Consider the following 14,784-nt stretch of genomic DNA (forward strand, 5'->3'; position numbering starts at 1 on the left):
GGCCACCTCTTTGGCACTTTGCCAGGAGCCCTGTGTCCTCCTTAGGTTTCAGAATTGGAAGCAGAGGGGACTTCTTCACCTCCACAGGCAGCAACTCTCACAGTCCTAAGCTGAACCTGCTTGTCCTCTCTGGCCATCAGTGGGAGTCTCCCTTTTAACCTCTGCTGTCGCCACCCCTCTCCACTGGCACCCAATCACAGGCTGGGTTCTGCCCTAGCCAGTGTCTTGGCCAATCCCTGGCCTATAAGAAGCCAGAGACCTTTATCACTTCTTCTCCTTGTCTGCATCTGATCCTTGCTTCACCTGTCTCTGACTCCTCCTTGCAACCAGTCATGATAGTAGGAGCTACTGGTTCTCTGGGCTCTTCCTACTTTGCAGTCAATCCATCCCCCCATTTCTTCCATCAAGCTGGAGCCTGCCCTGGTGGTATTATCTCTGCCCCTGCTGGACTGGGCTTGCCCCACCAGTCCCAGCCTTTTTGCTGACCTTGTTGGGTGCAGCTGCTCTCAGATGTTTTGATCTCTCCACCCCACAGGGCATATGGAAGGACATACCAAGATAAGACATTGGCGCTGAATGCCAGCAGAGGAGGCAGTCTCAAGTCCAAAACTATCTCCAGACATGGGATACAGTTCTTTGACTGTACTTATTGTCTTTATTTTCTTTGGTTTGCTTAGTAATGCCAAGACACAGATAATTTCAACCTTCAATAATTTACAAACATTTTAAATTATTTTCATTACGACCTTCAAAAAAATGGTACCTGAAAGTGAACAAGAAAATTCATTTCTACCTATTTTATAAATATCGTAAATAACTTCCATGATATCTTTAACACTTTTTTTAACTAATGCCTGCAATAAATCAAAAAAGACACCTGGGTGAATCTTGAAAGTTATTGTTCCAATAAATAAACTCTGTTTTCAACAAACCTATGAGTCAGTATATTGTTTCCAATTCTCATTAATGGATCAACCTAGACACATGAGCTATTGACTGTACTCTTCTAGTAACAGTGAACAGATTCATTTCTAATTCACAACTATTGTCCTTCATAGCATTTCAAATAGCCACCCAAAATTGCCTGTGGATAAAATCAGTCAATATCCCATTATTTCCTTAAATATAATCAAAATTCCCGTCTAAATCTAAATCTTTGATCCCAACACAAAACTAAGAAGTCAGCACAATGTCTACAATAGTAGCAATTATTGGTCGATTGGTGCTCTATGAGGCATTTATAATCCAGTCAGCCTTTGTATATGGATTACCACTTTTATCTGTGAGAAAGACATGGTTCAAAATGGAGTTTAGCTAGCTTTCCACTGATGTTGGAGTGTCTTTCTCAACAGTGAACATGCTGTTTATGCTCAGCATTGACACTTGATGTTGTGTATCTGCTCTCTATCCATAATTGACAATGTATTAACACATGTATCATTGACTCTTGATGTTGTGGTGTTCATTCTTATCCATTGCTGGTAGACTTTGTACATTTGTCCTTATCTAATTTTTTAAGTAAATGACTTTTATATGTTGGCCTGCAGTACCTGACACGTTTTTCTATTCTTGTTTTTAGAGATCTGGCTCTTTCTTCTTTATATTAGTTAGCATGTCAAGACTAAGCCTGAAGAGATATAGGTTCAAATCATTACTCAGCCAAGATGCTGTCTCGGTGACCTTGGGTCAGTAAGACTCTCTTTCAAACTAACCCACTTAAAATGGGATTGTTTTGAAGATGAAACAGAAGGAGGAAAATCATGTACATGATCCTGAACTCCTTAGAGGGACGGTGGTATAAAAATATGAGACATCAAATACTACTGGTATTGAGTTTTATAAAAGTTTTTCTCTCAGATCAGAATTACACAAAAATTGAAAATCTCTGAGGTTTCTTCAATAGTTTTAGCTTGAACTATGCAGGTATGAAAAATTGTAAACTAAAAGAGAAAGGAGTCAGAGTGGTATCCACTAAAACTTCCACAATGGATTGGAAAGGTCAGCTGTGATTTTTAATTAAGATATCAACAAAATCCTTCAGTCATTTGGATTCTTTGTGGAAACAAAAGTTTCACAGAGACAAAACTATATGGTAGATCCTAAAGATAAGGATTAGGGGTTTAAAGCAGTTACTTGTAAAAGAATGTAGAATTTTATATTTTAAAAGTAAGATCCTTGTTATTGAGTTTTATGAACCAGGGAGTCATTGTATAATAAGAATCATGTTACGGGATAGGTAGCAACTGTCACATGGTCTATGTACTTTCCGGTGACTGAAGAAAGTTCAGTCAGTTATGTATCACTTACTTTATAGGCATTCTCTCTTCCGAATCACTAACAGAGTGAACTTGAGAAACGTCTCCCTTGCATTAAATCAAGGTTGAAATATAATACACCTATTATTCATAAACTTACAAAATATCCACTAAGTGCTGGGAAAGTGTTTGGTTAGCATGCCCATAAAGGTGAATGAACAGGTGCTCGGAAGCAGAAAGTGCTGTCAAGTCATTGAACTTATGGTGACATCATAGTGTTTTCAAGGCAAGAGAGGTTCAGAGGTGGTTTGCCATGGCCTGCCTTAGCATCAGGACCCTGGCCTGGTATTCCTTGCAGACAGGGCTTTTTTTGTAGCAGCAATTCCTTTGCATATTAGGCCACACACCCCTGATGTAGCCAATCCTCCTGGAGCTTACAAGAGCCCTGTAAGCTCTTGGAGGATTGGCTACATGAGAGGGGTATGGCCAAATATGCAAAGGAGTTCCTGCTACAAAAAAAGCCCTACTTGCAGGTCTCCTATCCAAATACTCACTAGGGCAGAGCCTGCTTAGTTTCTAAGATCTGATGAAATTAGATCGTCTAGGTTATCCAGGTCAGGGCCCAATAGATGCATAACAGGCTGAATTTTCCTCCCTTCCTGGCTTATACACCTTTTTTTCTCTTGATCGCAGCTTCCTCCCTTCCTCTTTTATTAAGCTTCCAACATCCTAGGAGTTGGAAGATGCATGAGACAGTAGCTTTGATGGCATAGGTCAGAGAGGCTTACAATCATCTTCCCTTCTTCTTCCTACAGCAGACACCCTGTGAGATAGGTGTAGCTGAGAGAGCTCTGAGAGAGCTGTGGGCCTGAGCCAATGTCACCCAGCTGGAGTGGAAAATCAAACCTGGTTCTCCAGATTAGAATTCTGCCATTCTTAACCATTAAGAAGTTTTGGTTATGACCTTTAAGGCCTTGAGTGGTCTGGGACTGACATATCTACGGGATCGCCTCCTCCACTATGCTCCTGGAAGAGCACTACGCTCTACTGGTTGAAATCTACTGGTGATCCCCAGCCCCAAAGAGGTCTGGCTGTGCTCAATGAGTGCCAGGACTTTTTCAGTACTGGCCCCGACCTGGTGGAACTCTCTGCCAGAAGACACCAGGGCCCTGTGGGATCTTTTACAATTCCGCAGGGCCTGCAAAGCAGAGATGTTCCGCCAGGCTTTTGTTTGAGGGCAGCGATGGCTGCCGGGCTGGCACTCCACCTCCCCCCCTCTGCTTAAGGGGGGAACTTCTCCCAATGCCTGGAAAGCAGAATTACAGAACACTATAAAGTATGTTCATTGGGTTGCGACCAATATTCCCTCTAAGCTATGGAGTCTTGTGAGCAAAAATTCTACTTTGTGAACTACCGGCATTAAAGTTGTGAGCTACTACATAAATTCGCATGCTCTGGAGCCATTTTTGCTGAGCTAAGTCAAAAATGTGTGAGCCAGAAGCTTAAAAACTGTGAGCTAGCTCACACTAACTCAGCTTCGAAGGAACACTTGTTGCAACTGTTTTAAATTACTGGTTTTATTGATTTTATGTGTACCTTTTGTTGTACATCGCCTAGAGCAGCCTACTCGACAAAACAGTCCTCTGACTAGAAACGGATCGTACAACAACTGAAAACAATAAAAATTGGGTACATGTCTGAGTGTTCTGACATGGATGGCTCAGGCTAGCTCAGTCTCATCATCAATATTCCCTCTAAATTGAGTTAGTGTGAGCTAGCTCATGGTTTTTTAGCCTCCAGCTCACACAGTTTTCTCTTAGCTCAGGAAGCATGGCCCCAGAACAAACTAATTTATGCAGAAGCCAAATTGCTCACTTACAACTTTAATGCCAGTAGCTCACCAAGTAGAATTTTTGCTCAAAGACTCCACAGCATAGAGGAAGTATTGCTCATCATACCTCAGAAGCTAAGCACTTGGAAGGCAAACCACCAAGGAAATCCAAAATTTGCTGCACTGAGTCAGGCAATGACTCTGTTATCACTTACCTTGAAAACCCTTCATGTTTGCCTTAAGTCAGCAGCAACTTGACAACACCACCCAAACCTGAATAAAACTGCAGTTGCCTAAACAACAACCAGATGAAATGTTTGTGGCTTGAGAGGGAAAGGAATGTGTAGTTTGTTAGGGGAGGTTGGTGTCCACCCTACTGACCTCAGTTTGTGGCAAAATTTGAAATAAGGGGCCTGGCAATTGTCCCCCATTCACTGGTGACACATCACAAGCTGGCAGAGGAAAAATAAGAGATAAATGGGATGCACTAACATTATGCATCATTTCCAACATAAAACTGCTAGCGAGATCAGTGCATTGAACTGACACCCTAGGATTCACACCAAACTCAATGGCTGGGCAAACTCTAGAGCACTGCTGTGATCCTTGTGCTTTTTCTTGAAGTTTTATTTTTAAAATTGCATTGCCAAATCCCACTATTCCTCCACCTTTCCATTTTAAACAAAATATTGCAAGAGTTTTAAGTTAAAACATAATAACTTCAATTGTGTTTGTGCCCTTTATAAATTTTAAATCTCCACAACCTCACATTACAATTTATGACACTCATGGCCTGGCCCCACAAAGCCCCATTTATTGTCATACCCGACCCTCCTAATAAATGAGTTCAACACCCCTGCCTGGTTCTCAGGCCACTGCCTGCCCTGTCATCTCCATTTCTTCCACTTTTGCCTTCTGCTTCATCCTCCTTTCCCCTCAGGTGGCACCCCTGCCCCCAGCTTTGAAATGCTGCACAAGTGCCTCCGAGCATGTGCTATGCATGCTTTCATCTCCCCAATGAATAACTACAGCATGCCTTATGCACCGATTAGAGACTGTGCTGTTGGACAAACCTTAACTCTAGCATCTCTCTTTGTGGATGGGTTGGATAGGTGAAGCAAGTGGGATTTGGAAGCCAGGCCCCAATCTGCCAACAAACTGTGCAGATACCTTGACAGTAGTATGACTTCATGTGAATCACTAGTTTCTATGCAAATAATGATTAATAAACCTACTCATCTGCCCTCCACCCAAAACGATGTATTAAAGGATTGCTATTTCTTTTTGATTGCTTAGCTTATTCATTACGCCCTTTTGTTTTGTCTGTTTTATTGCTCACTGTGGGCCTGATTACAGTAAATTTACTTTATGACATTTTGCTAAAGTGTTTGTTTTATCCTCCTACACGACCGAATTCTGTTGCTGAACATTTCCTCGCTATTGCCAAGGCTGTCGACAGAGTCTGCTCCTCCAGGGATGGATGCTATCATTGCCTAAACCTCACAGCTACTTTGGATCTTTAAGAGAAGCATCAAGAAAGGAAGGATTAGTGTTTCCTCTTGTCACAGTTCCAGATCTCATCCAAACTGTAGATGTGCATTTATCCCTACACTGAGGAAACAGCTCAATCAAGAAACAGCAAAAAAAAAAAGGCCATGGCATCTCAGGTAGTCAGGGGAAGGGGCAGCCCACTTATGAGAGCCAGTTTGGTGTAGTGGTTAACTGTGTGGACTCTAATCTGGGACAACCGAGATTGATTCCCCCACTCCTCCACATGCAGCTGCTGGGTGACCTGGGGTCAACCACAGTCCTCACAGAGCTGTTCTCTCAAGAGCAGTTCTCTCAGAGCTCTCTCAGCTCTACCTACCTCACAGGGTGTCTGTTGTGGGGAGAGGAAGGGAAGAAGATTGTAAGCTACTCTGAGACTCTGAGTGAAGGGCAGGGTATAAATCTCTTCTTCTCTCTTCTTTTTGTGCCTGTGCTCTCTCTCCACACAGTCAACAAGTATGGGAGAGTGTCACCTCTCCCAGGCCAGAGATAGCTTGCAAGTATGCAAGCAGAAGATTCTATGCATGGGAGCTGAAGGGTGGGACACAATCCTACTCCCATCCTGTGTACATTAACTTCAGAACTGTTATCTCCACGGAACTGTTGCTAAAGTGCTTGGGGAGATCAGCAATTTGATGTTTTTTCTTCTCCTCTGCTTGTAAATTCTGATCCTTGTTAATATGATGCTAAGCTTCTACAAAGCCAATAGTTGCTGCTTTTTAATTTGCTTGCAGAGAAGCTGCCTTCTTGCAAGCAGCCCTTGTCTCAGTCAGCGCTATAGCTTCGCTCGAAGCTCATGTGCATTTCCCTGACTGTCAGCAAGTCAGCTGCTGTGTTCATTCATTCATTAATACCCTAGATTTAAATAAAAGTGCACCTCACCAAGATCTCCATTTAGGTGCCCCTTGGAGGTAATGAAGAACGTATGAGATAGCGGTTCTGATAATAAACAAAAGTCGCTGCTCGCTATTAGAAGGAAAGGCCACCCTTCATATTTGATTCTTCATTCCTGATTGCGGTAACGCATCACGAGCAAACTAGCCTCACAAATTGAGCGGGCGTTCGGCTACACCAACTGAAATTATCCCTCGCTGATTAAAATTAGCTCCCAACAATTAATCAGTTAACACTTCTATTGATTTCATCTGCATATTAAAGTGATGAAAGTTCATAGGCAGATCTGTGTCCCCAAGGTATGCATGCATACACATACACATAATTGCTTATTTGGTTTAACCACCCCTTAAGGTGCTTTAACTCTCATTCTGTTTGAAGGAAGCATTTTCTTGCAATCTAAATTATACGCCTCTTAGAAGATGAAGTCCCCAGTGAGAGTAAACTGATGCGCTGCCTGCCTATTGTGTTGGTGAACAGAGATCTCTCGTTATGAGTCTGAGATATGAAGAGGAGTATACTCACTGACTCGAGGGCACATTTCACTGCAAAACAGCAACACTGCCGTTCTGCTGCTAAGCACTAGTGTTTCCAGGAGCAGGAATGGCAAATGGTAGTCATTAAGTCAGCCCCTGCCCACAAAGCAATTTCAGCCGGCCTTTGGAGGCCCTGTGGAACTTTAATCACGGAATGGTAACATTTTTGCTTACCATTTCATTCATAAGGAATTCTTAGCAGTCACTGCGAGGAAGAAAGAGTGACTGCACATTTCCTGCTGAATCTCTCTCCAGCTTTCATACACACTGGCTAAGACATGCCTGAGCACATGTGCTTCCTAATTGTGCCATCTCTTAGATGGTGGACTCAGTGAAAGAGAGGGACCCCACCACCACCACCACAATAAGGGTGATTGGTTGTGCAGTAAAGTTTTATTTATGTTTTATGGATGGTTTTTCCATCCATTTTATTGTAAACTAATAAATTCAGTGAGGTAGGCCAGGCTGATCCATAGTGCCTTCCCACTGGTCACAAAGCATGTAAGCCGAAATGCCCTCCAAACGAGGTTGGGGAATTAGTTAGGTGGGCACCTGGCTCACTCGGAATCTTTTTACCAATGTATACAAGATTTAACCAACCAGAGAGTGATGCTTAAATAATGGAACTCTAATTTAGTAAAACCAATTACAATCTATTGAGAAAAATATAGTCTTCCATACAAGATAAAAATACACATACAATCATACATACACACAGTCCTAAGAAATATAGATAGATGGATAGGGAAACATATAAGGGTAGACACACAGGGTAATATTTACCATCGTAGTCTTCGAGGAAGGCTCCAATGGTGACATAAGAGGACAGGGGAAATGGACCCAAAACTGTGGCCAGAATTGGGGATGGATCTAGACAGCAGAACTGGGATACTGTTAGATACACACCTGTGGGTAGCTAGTCCACAGGTTATAAGGACTCTCTTGAGCCCTCAGGGGATGGGAGGTATCAGGGAGAAGAAAGGGGAGGCTCTGCAATGACCATGAAGGCTGGACATTCGCAGAGCAAATAGCGAGTCCATGGGCGGCACCTAATTGGGTGCCTGCTTTTGACCAATGAACTTTGCCTTGGTCCTGTGTACCTGGAAACTTCCAGATTGCAACAGGGCCTGGGGCGGCCCCAAGGTGTCTGTCGGGGAAAAGAATGGAAATGGCTAAATACTTAAGATTAAATGGGCTTATCTGGGAAGGTGACAATAGGGAATCAAATATTGACCTAGGTATCCCTGGTTTAGACAAAAGACTTGAATCTAGCAGGAGATGTTCTTCCTCTTTTCCCATCATCTTCTGGGCAGGATCCTTTGTCTAGCATTTTGCCAGACAAAGAGGAGCAACAGTTGAGCTGTTAATCCATTCATGGGGCAGATGGGTTGCTTGCGGGCTAAGGGTGACATAGGGTGTGTACGTGAGCTTTCCACTATGAGGGAATGAAGTCCAGCCTGGCAGGAAGATGGCTACGAGTGGTGTTAGCGTTACACGGTGGATTCCATGTTCAGCACTTCACAACTGGTCGCCTGGATAGCTCCTTGGCGGCGCAGCTTCTTCTGCTCCATGGCTGGCCCATGCAGTGACGGGGAAATGTCCGTGTGTGTTAGCAAGCACTCTGTACCGGGTTAGAGTGCTTGCATACCTTGTGGCTGCTTGTACACATAAGTCCCTTTAGGTTCCTGGATAGCTTTGCCCACACTCTCTGGCCAGACATGTGCGAGCTCACTTCTCCAGGCGCCCTGGCAACCATGCTGGTGACTACAATGTTTGGAAAAGGGGGCTTTTCCTCACAAGCAAGCTTCTATGAGTGATGATCAGGACTCTTTTTTTGTAGAGTTTAGTTTAGTTTATTAGATTTATATCCTGCCCTCCCCACCGAAGCAGGCTCAGGGCGGCTCACAACCAATAAAATCACATACATTACATTATAATTAAAAATGAACAGTTAAAACAGTTAAAAACAATTTGGTGCTAATATCAGTTGACAATATTACATTTCAGATGGCGTTCAGAGTGTAAGATGTCATTCTCTGCTCCCGTATCAGTCATTTCAGACTGAAGGTCAGCTGGAATATTGTCATCTTACAGACCTTACGGAACAGGGCAAGGCCCTAACTTCTTCTGGCAGCTGATTCCACCAATAGGGGGCAGCAATTAAGAAGGCTTTCTCTCTCATAGACTTTAATCTTGCCTCCCTCAGCCCAGGGATCACCAATAGATTTTGCATCTCGGATCTAAGTACCCTCAGAGGAACATGTGGGGAAAGACAGTCCCTAAGGTAAACTGGTCCTCCGCCATACAGGGCTTTAAAGGTGATAACCAACACCTTGCGACAAATCCGGTATATCCAGCAGGAACTCATTTGCATATTAGGCCACACCCCCTGATGCCACCATTGTTTTGCTCAGGGCTTTTTTGATACCAAAAAACCATCAGGAACTCACTTGTATAATTGTGAATTTTATAATTGTTTTGGATAATGTTGATTTTGAAGTCTTGTATATTTATTGTATTGTATATTTTATGGATGTTGTTAGCCGCCCTGAGCCTGCTTGGGCGGGGAGGGCAGGATATAAATAAAATTTTATTATTATTATTATTATTATTATTATTATTATTATTATTATTATTATTATTATTATTATTATATAGGCCACACCCCTTGATACCAAGCCAGCCAGAGCTGTGTTCCTGCTCAAAAAAAGCCCTGGTGATGATCATATCAAATGAGATGTTAAGAGATCCATTCATGGACCTTCAAAGCATCATTTCTCAGAGCTAAATTTCAGAAGCATGGTGCCTTGTGAGAGGAGAGAGAGGTTAATGCTTCTAATACAACATGATTTCTTCTGCTGAAACTCTACCAACCCCATGTTTCTCTTCACCTTGGAAAAAAAAAAGAAAAAAGGAGATGGGCAAATATACAATACACATGGCTTCAACAGACTTCACACTGACCACCACTATCTTGTAAAAGGAAAGGTTGTAAAAATCTGATGAGATCAGATTTCATCATCAAACAGGCTTCCCACAACCTCAGACTGTTCATGGCATTAAATGACACTCCAGTAAACAACCCAACCAAGCTCAAGCTTATAACATTTCTGTAAGCCCAGAAGTGGGCTCTCAAAAGCAAACTAAGCACTCTCAGAACCATTTCTAATTGCCTCAGAGCCCAGAAGTGACACTGCTGAGTTTAGAGACTCCAGGCTTTTCCACATTCTTATTTTCATAGCCTGTAAATTCTTGTTCCTTGGTTGGTCTCCCCCCCCCCCCCATTCCACATGTGTTTTGCTCTCTTGAGTGGTCAATTTAACTTTACACTGGTTTATGTCCAGCATAAAAACTTGCAGTTTAAATCATCAGGGAGATGTAGCAGACATAAATTTGTATAATATCGAATCGACCACAACACTACAGGGAGCAAAACACATGCAGAACATGGGGAGGGAGGACTGAAGAAAAGGGAATGTACGCAGGAAGAAAATGCGAATCTGGAAAAGCCCTCCATTTGGGCAATCTCTGCTGACACATGGTAAAAAAAATGGACTTTGTTAGGGGAGAGAAAGACAAAAATGGGGAAAGAGGAGAAGCAAGGAGTAAACTGTTTCCTGTTCCACTCCAGGGGTCCTGCTCCATCAGAGTTTGCAAACTTGGAAGGAAGATATTTGGATTGAGGAGTGGAAAGGGATTATGTACTTTTTGAAATGTAGTTGCACGTGCTTCTGCGCTTTCAGATTTTTATGCTTTGGGGTATTGTTGTCTGGTTTTTAATGCTGGTTAATTTTCATGTGTTTAATGTTTTGCAATTTTTTCTTTTATGTTGTGAGTGCCTCTAGAGATGGCAAACAATGTAAGTGCAGGAATCCAGTAATCTTTTCCAGTCTGTCCCAAGCAGGACAGGCTTTTTTTGTATCATATGCAAGGCTACCTGCCCCCACCCCACCCCGGTCAACCCTACAATTCATTAGCTTTCCAGTTGACTCCTAGTATCCCCCCCCCCCCCCATGTTACTTCTCTCTCAAGCTTGCCAGAACCTGCTTCCTTGGAAATTTGCTTCCCACCCACTGCCCATTTTTTTAAAAAAAGGCCTGATTCACTCCAAGCCCCAGCTGATTCCAGCCTCCCTTCCCAGCCACACATGAGACCAAGAGGCTGAAATTAGCCAGGGAGGCATCAGGCAGGGCTGGCCTGAAGCAGCTGCCCCAGCCTGAGAGGCACCCCCTCTTTCTCTTCTGAGCCCCTCCCAAAAAGCTTACCTTGAAGTCATTTCCACCAAGATCCATGCCCCGATGAAAGGATGAACCCCTGTGGCAGCCAGGCTGCTGCCTCCCAAATTGGAGCGACTGCACTGACTGGGGATGCTTCACTTCTCTTGTGCAAATGCCTTTTCTTTTATGCACAAGTGACACAGCCCAGGAAGGGAGAAAATGGGTGGGGCTTCCTTTTTTTTTGCTTTGGGTGCTGCAAACAAATTTGCTTTTTGTTGCAACCCACCTCCTTGTAACCTTAACTCTGACCGGAAGAAAGCACTGACTACTTAACTCTCAATGAGTCCCAAGAGACTGGGGTGGTGGAGGAAAGAGAGACAAATGCAAACCAGTCATGACTTCCCAGTTGGGGCAGTGGCTATGGCAAGAGAGACTCCCCCCTCAGCTGCTTCTTTGGTCACTTCTGGGCTGGGCTCGACCCCCTTCTTCCTCCCCCTCACCCCTGTCCATCCCCAGTCCCAGGCGGGAAAGCCATCACATGAAGAGGGCATCTGCCCACCTTGGCCAGGCTCTCCTAGCCCTCCATCCCCACAGCACTGGCAGGGTTAACACAGAGATTCTGGTAGAAGCAGCAGGCCAAGAACAAGAAGGAGAAGTGGCAGCTGCGAGGAGAGCAGCATGCAGGAGGGGAAGGACACGGAGAAGAGGTGGGAAGAGAGAGGAGGAAGAGGTGGCAGCAGCAGTAGGTCTGGGCCCTGGGACATCTCAACGCCAAGAAGCAGCAGCAGCCGCCAGAATTAGCGCACATATGAGAAAGAGAGAGCACCAGGGAGACCCATGAGCTCCTCAGCAGCAATTGCATGAGGGGAGTGGGAGGGGTGCCCACTGCCCCTTTGGCCAGATGGCATCCTAGGCAGCAGTTTATCTGGTCAACTCCTTAACACCAGCCCTGGTCCCAAGTCAAGTTATTGATAGGCAGGAAAGGAGTAGTTATCCCCTAATGAGGTTCCACATTGTGCCAGGAAAATGTGGACAGACAAGCTAGGCAGATGAGGCCGATGCCATGGCTCATTCCCTTACCAATGCCACCTTGTCACCCAACCTGGGGTTGTTTGTAAGGGAAGGAGTGACATATTTGGTCCCACCCACATGCTTCATTTGCTCACATCCTCCCAGGCCACCATGGAGTCTTACCACAGGGAAGCAGTTCCTCACTAGATGTAGGGAAGCCTGAATGAGTCCAGAGACTTTTCTCAATGAAACCACCCGCACATACATCTGCTGAGAATCACCCCTCCAGCTTCCATTAGTCATTCCATTTTGAGATTTCTGTAATAGACCACTTCCATTATCTGGTGTCAGCTCATCAACAAGTTCCTCGGGCAAACAAGACATTATTTTAAATACTGTAATTTCTACTTCTATTTGTTACTCAAGTTACCTGTTTGGACACAACACAGTGAATTCGCTGAGATTCATGAATTGCCTTGCTTTAATATTTGTAAGCTAAACCCTGTAAATTGTTCTCCACCTCAGAAATTTTCAAGTTCTGTGCAGGAAGTGATATAGCTGTGAACTGATTTGCATTCAGAAGCTCAGGACTGGACTGAGACCTGCAACTCAAAGTATCCAGGAAAAAAAAATGTGGGGGGAGACCCCTAAATTTATACAAAAGCATATGAATAAAGATTTGGATGATTCTGAACTAGACTTATACAAGAGCCAATACAGATGTCAGTATTAATAAAATTACTATGAGTTCATTGCTTGGCCATCTGTATTGACAAAAATGTGGTATGTTCTCATGTTTGGTAAAGGCTCAGGTTGTAGCTAGGCTTCCCCATAGTTCATGTAGTTGGATGGATGCCAGCATTTGTCATTTACAGCTGGTGCTATGAAGGTAGGCTTGCCAACCTCCAGTTAGGGCCTAGAGACCTCTGAGAATCATAACCAATCTCCAGGCTACAGAGATCAGTTTCGTTGGAGAAAATGGCTGCTTCAGAGTGCAGACTGTATGGTATTATACCCCACTTAGATCCCTTACCATGTGATGCTTCTGCAAAGAGGCAAATAGAGCACCTGAAGCCATTTCAGGTTTGGAGAAGAATACAGGGGAGAAGGTCTCTTGACTGAAGTCAATGGACTGAGTAGGATATAACTCTGTTTAGGACAGCACTGTTAAACTTTCGCCCACATTTGTATATAAGAAACCAGAAGAAGTAACAAATCTGCTAGCAGTGCATGGAGGGCTAAGTGAAATGGATGCCCTTACTAAATCAGCATCAGATTGAATGTACCAAACAATAGGGATAGGTATGAACAGAGCAAGCTGTCTTATTCCAAGTCAGTTCATTGCTCTATCTCAGTATGGTCTACTCAGACTGATAGCACCTCTCCAGGGTTTCAGGCAGAGCGAGATTTTATCCAGCACCTGCTACTAGAGATTCGTCCTAGTGGACATGCCAAAGAACGGACCTTCTGCATACAAAGCATGTAATCTATCAATAAACAGTCTCTTCCTGGGAGCAACGGTGGACAAAGAATAATGCAAAAAAACAACAGTAGTGGTTAGCGGTGGAGCACTTCAGCATATATTGGTGATTCTACATCTCATCAAGAGACAACCAGATTGTTTTGGTAGATCACTATCCCGATTTTGACTTCTGTGTGGATGCCCTTTAAAACTGAGATTGTGGTGCTTTGCCCTTCTTCTGGTTTTTGTCTGTCCTCTTGGTCTGTTCATGTGGTATCTCTAGGCAGATGCTTCCGAACTCTATGGTGCATGCATAAAGCTTCCTTAGTCAGGTTTGTGGACCATATAATACACCCATATTGTAGATTTGCTATGGTCTGTTAGCAGTCATGCAAAGGTCCTTCCCACTGGTGTAACTGAACTAGGGACCATCTCCATGAAAAAATCTACCACTAAAATATGGATTCTACCTAGTAGAGGGTCTCAAACATAGAATGGTTTCACTCAGCACTCACTATTAGAGGTTCTATTCAGATGGAAATGGCAAGGAGTGAACAGACTGCATGCAGCACTCTGACCTAAGGTTGCTAAGCTGGGAAACTCCTGGAGATTTTGGGGTGGAGCTCATAAAAGGAGGCATTTGAGGAGGGGCTGGACCCCAGCAGGGTATATTCTGGGAGGTCTCCAGGCCATACCACCCTCCTAAGTAGCTATTTTCTCCAGGGGAACTGATCTCTATTATCTGGAGATCAGTTGTAATTCTGGGAGGTCTCCAGGCCCCAACTGGAGGTTGGCAAACCTGCCAGAACCACTGAGTTGTGGTTTCTTCCCAGTGCATTTTTACATGGATCCACACTGCCAATGAGATACGTAAGCCTCCACGATGGCAATGTGTAAGTGTCTACATTCTACGGATCAAACTGAATTCTCCCCTGGGTATGCTCAGTCAATAGTATCGCTGCTAATGTTGCCACTCTGTGACTGACACAAACTGCTTGTTTGTCTGTAAACAGCTGCTGACATTAGTGAC

This window comes from Heteronotia binoei, chromosome 4 (genome assembly GCF_032191835.1).
Source record: "Heteronotia binoei isolate CCM8104 ecotype False Entrance Well chromosome 4, APGP_CSIRO_Hbin_v1, whole genome shotgun sequence".
NCBI lineage: Eukaryota > Metazoa > Chordata > Lepidosauria > Squamata > Gekkonidae > Heteronotia > Heteronotia binoei.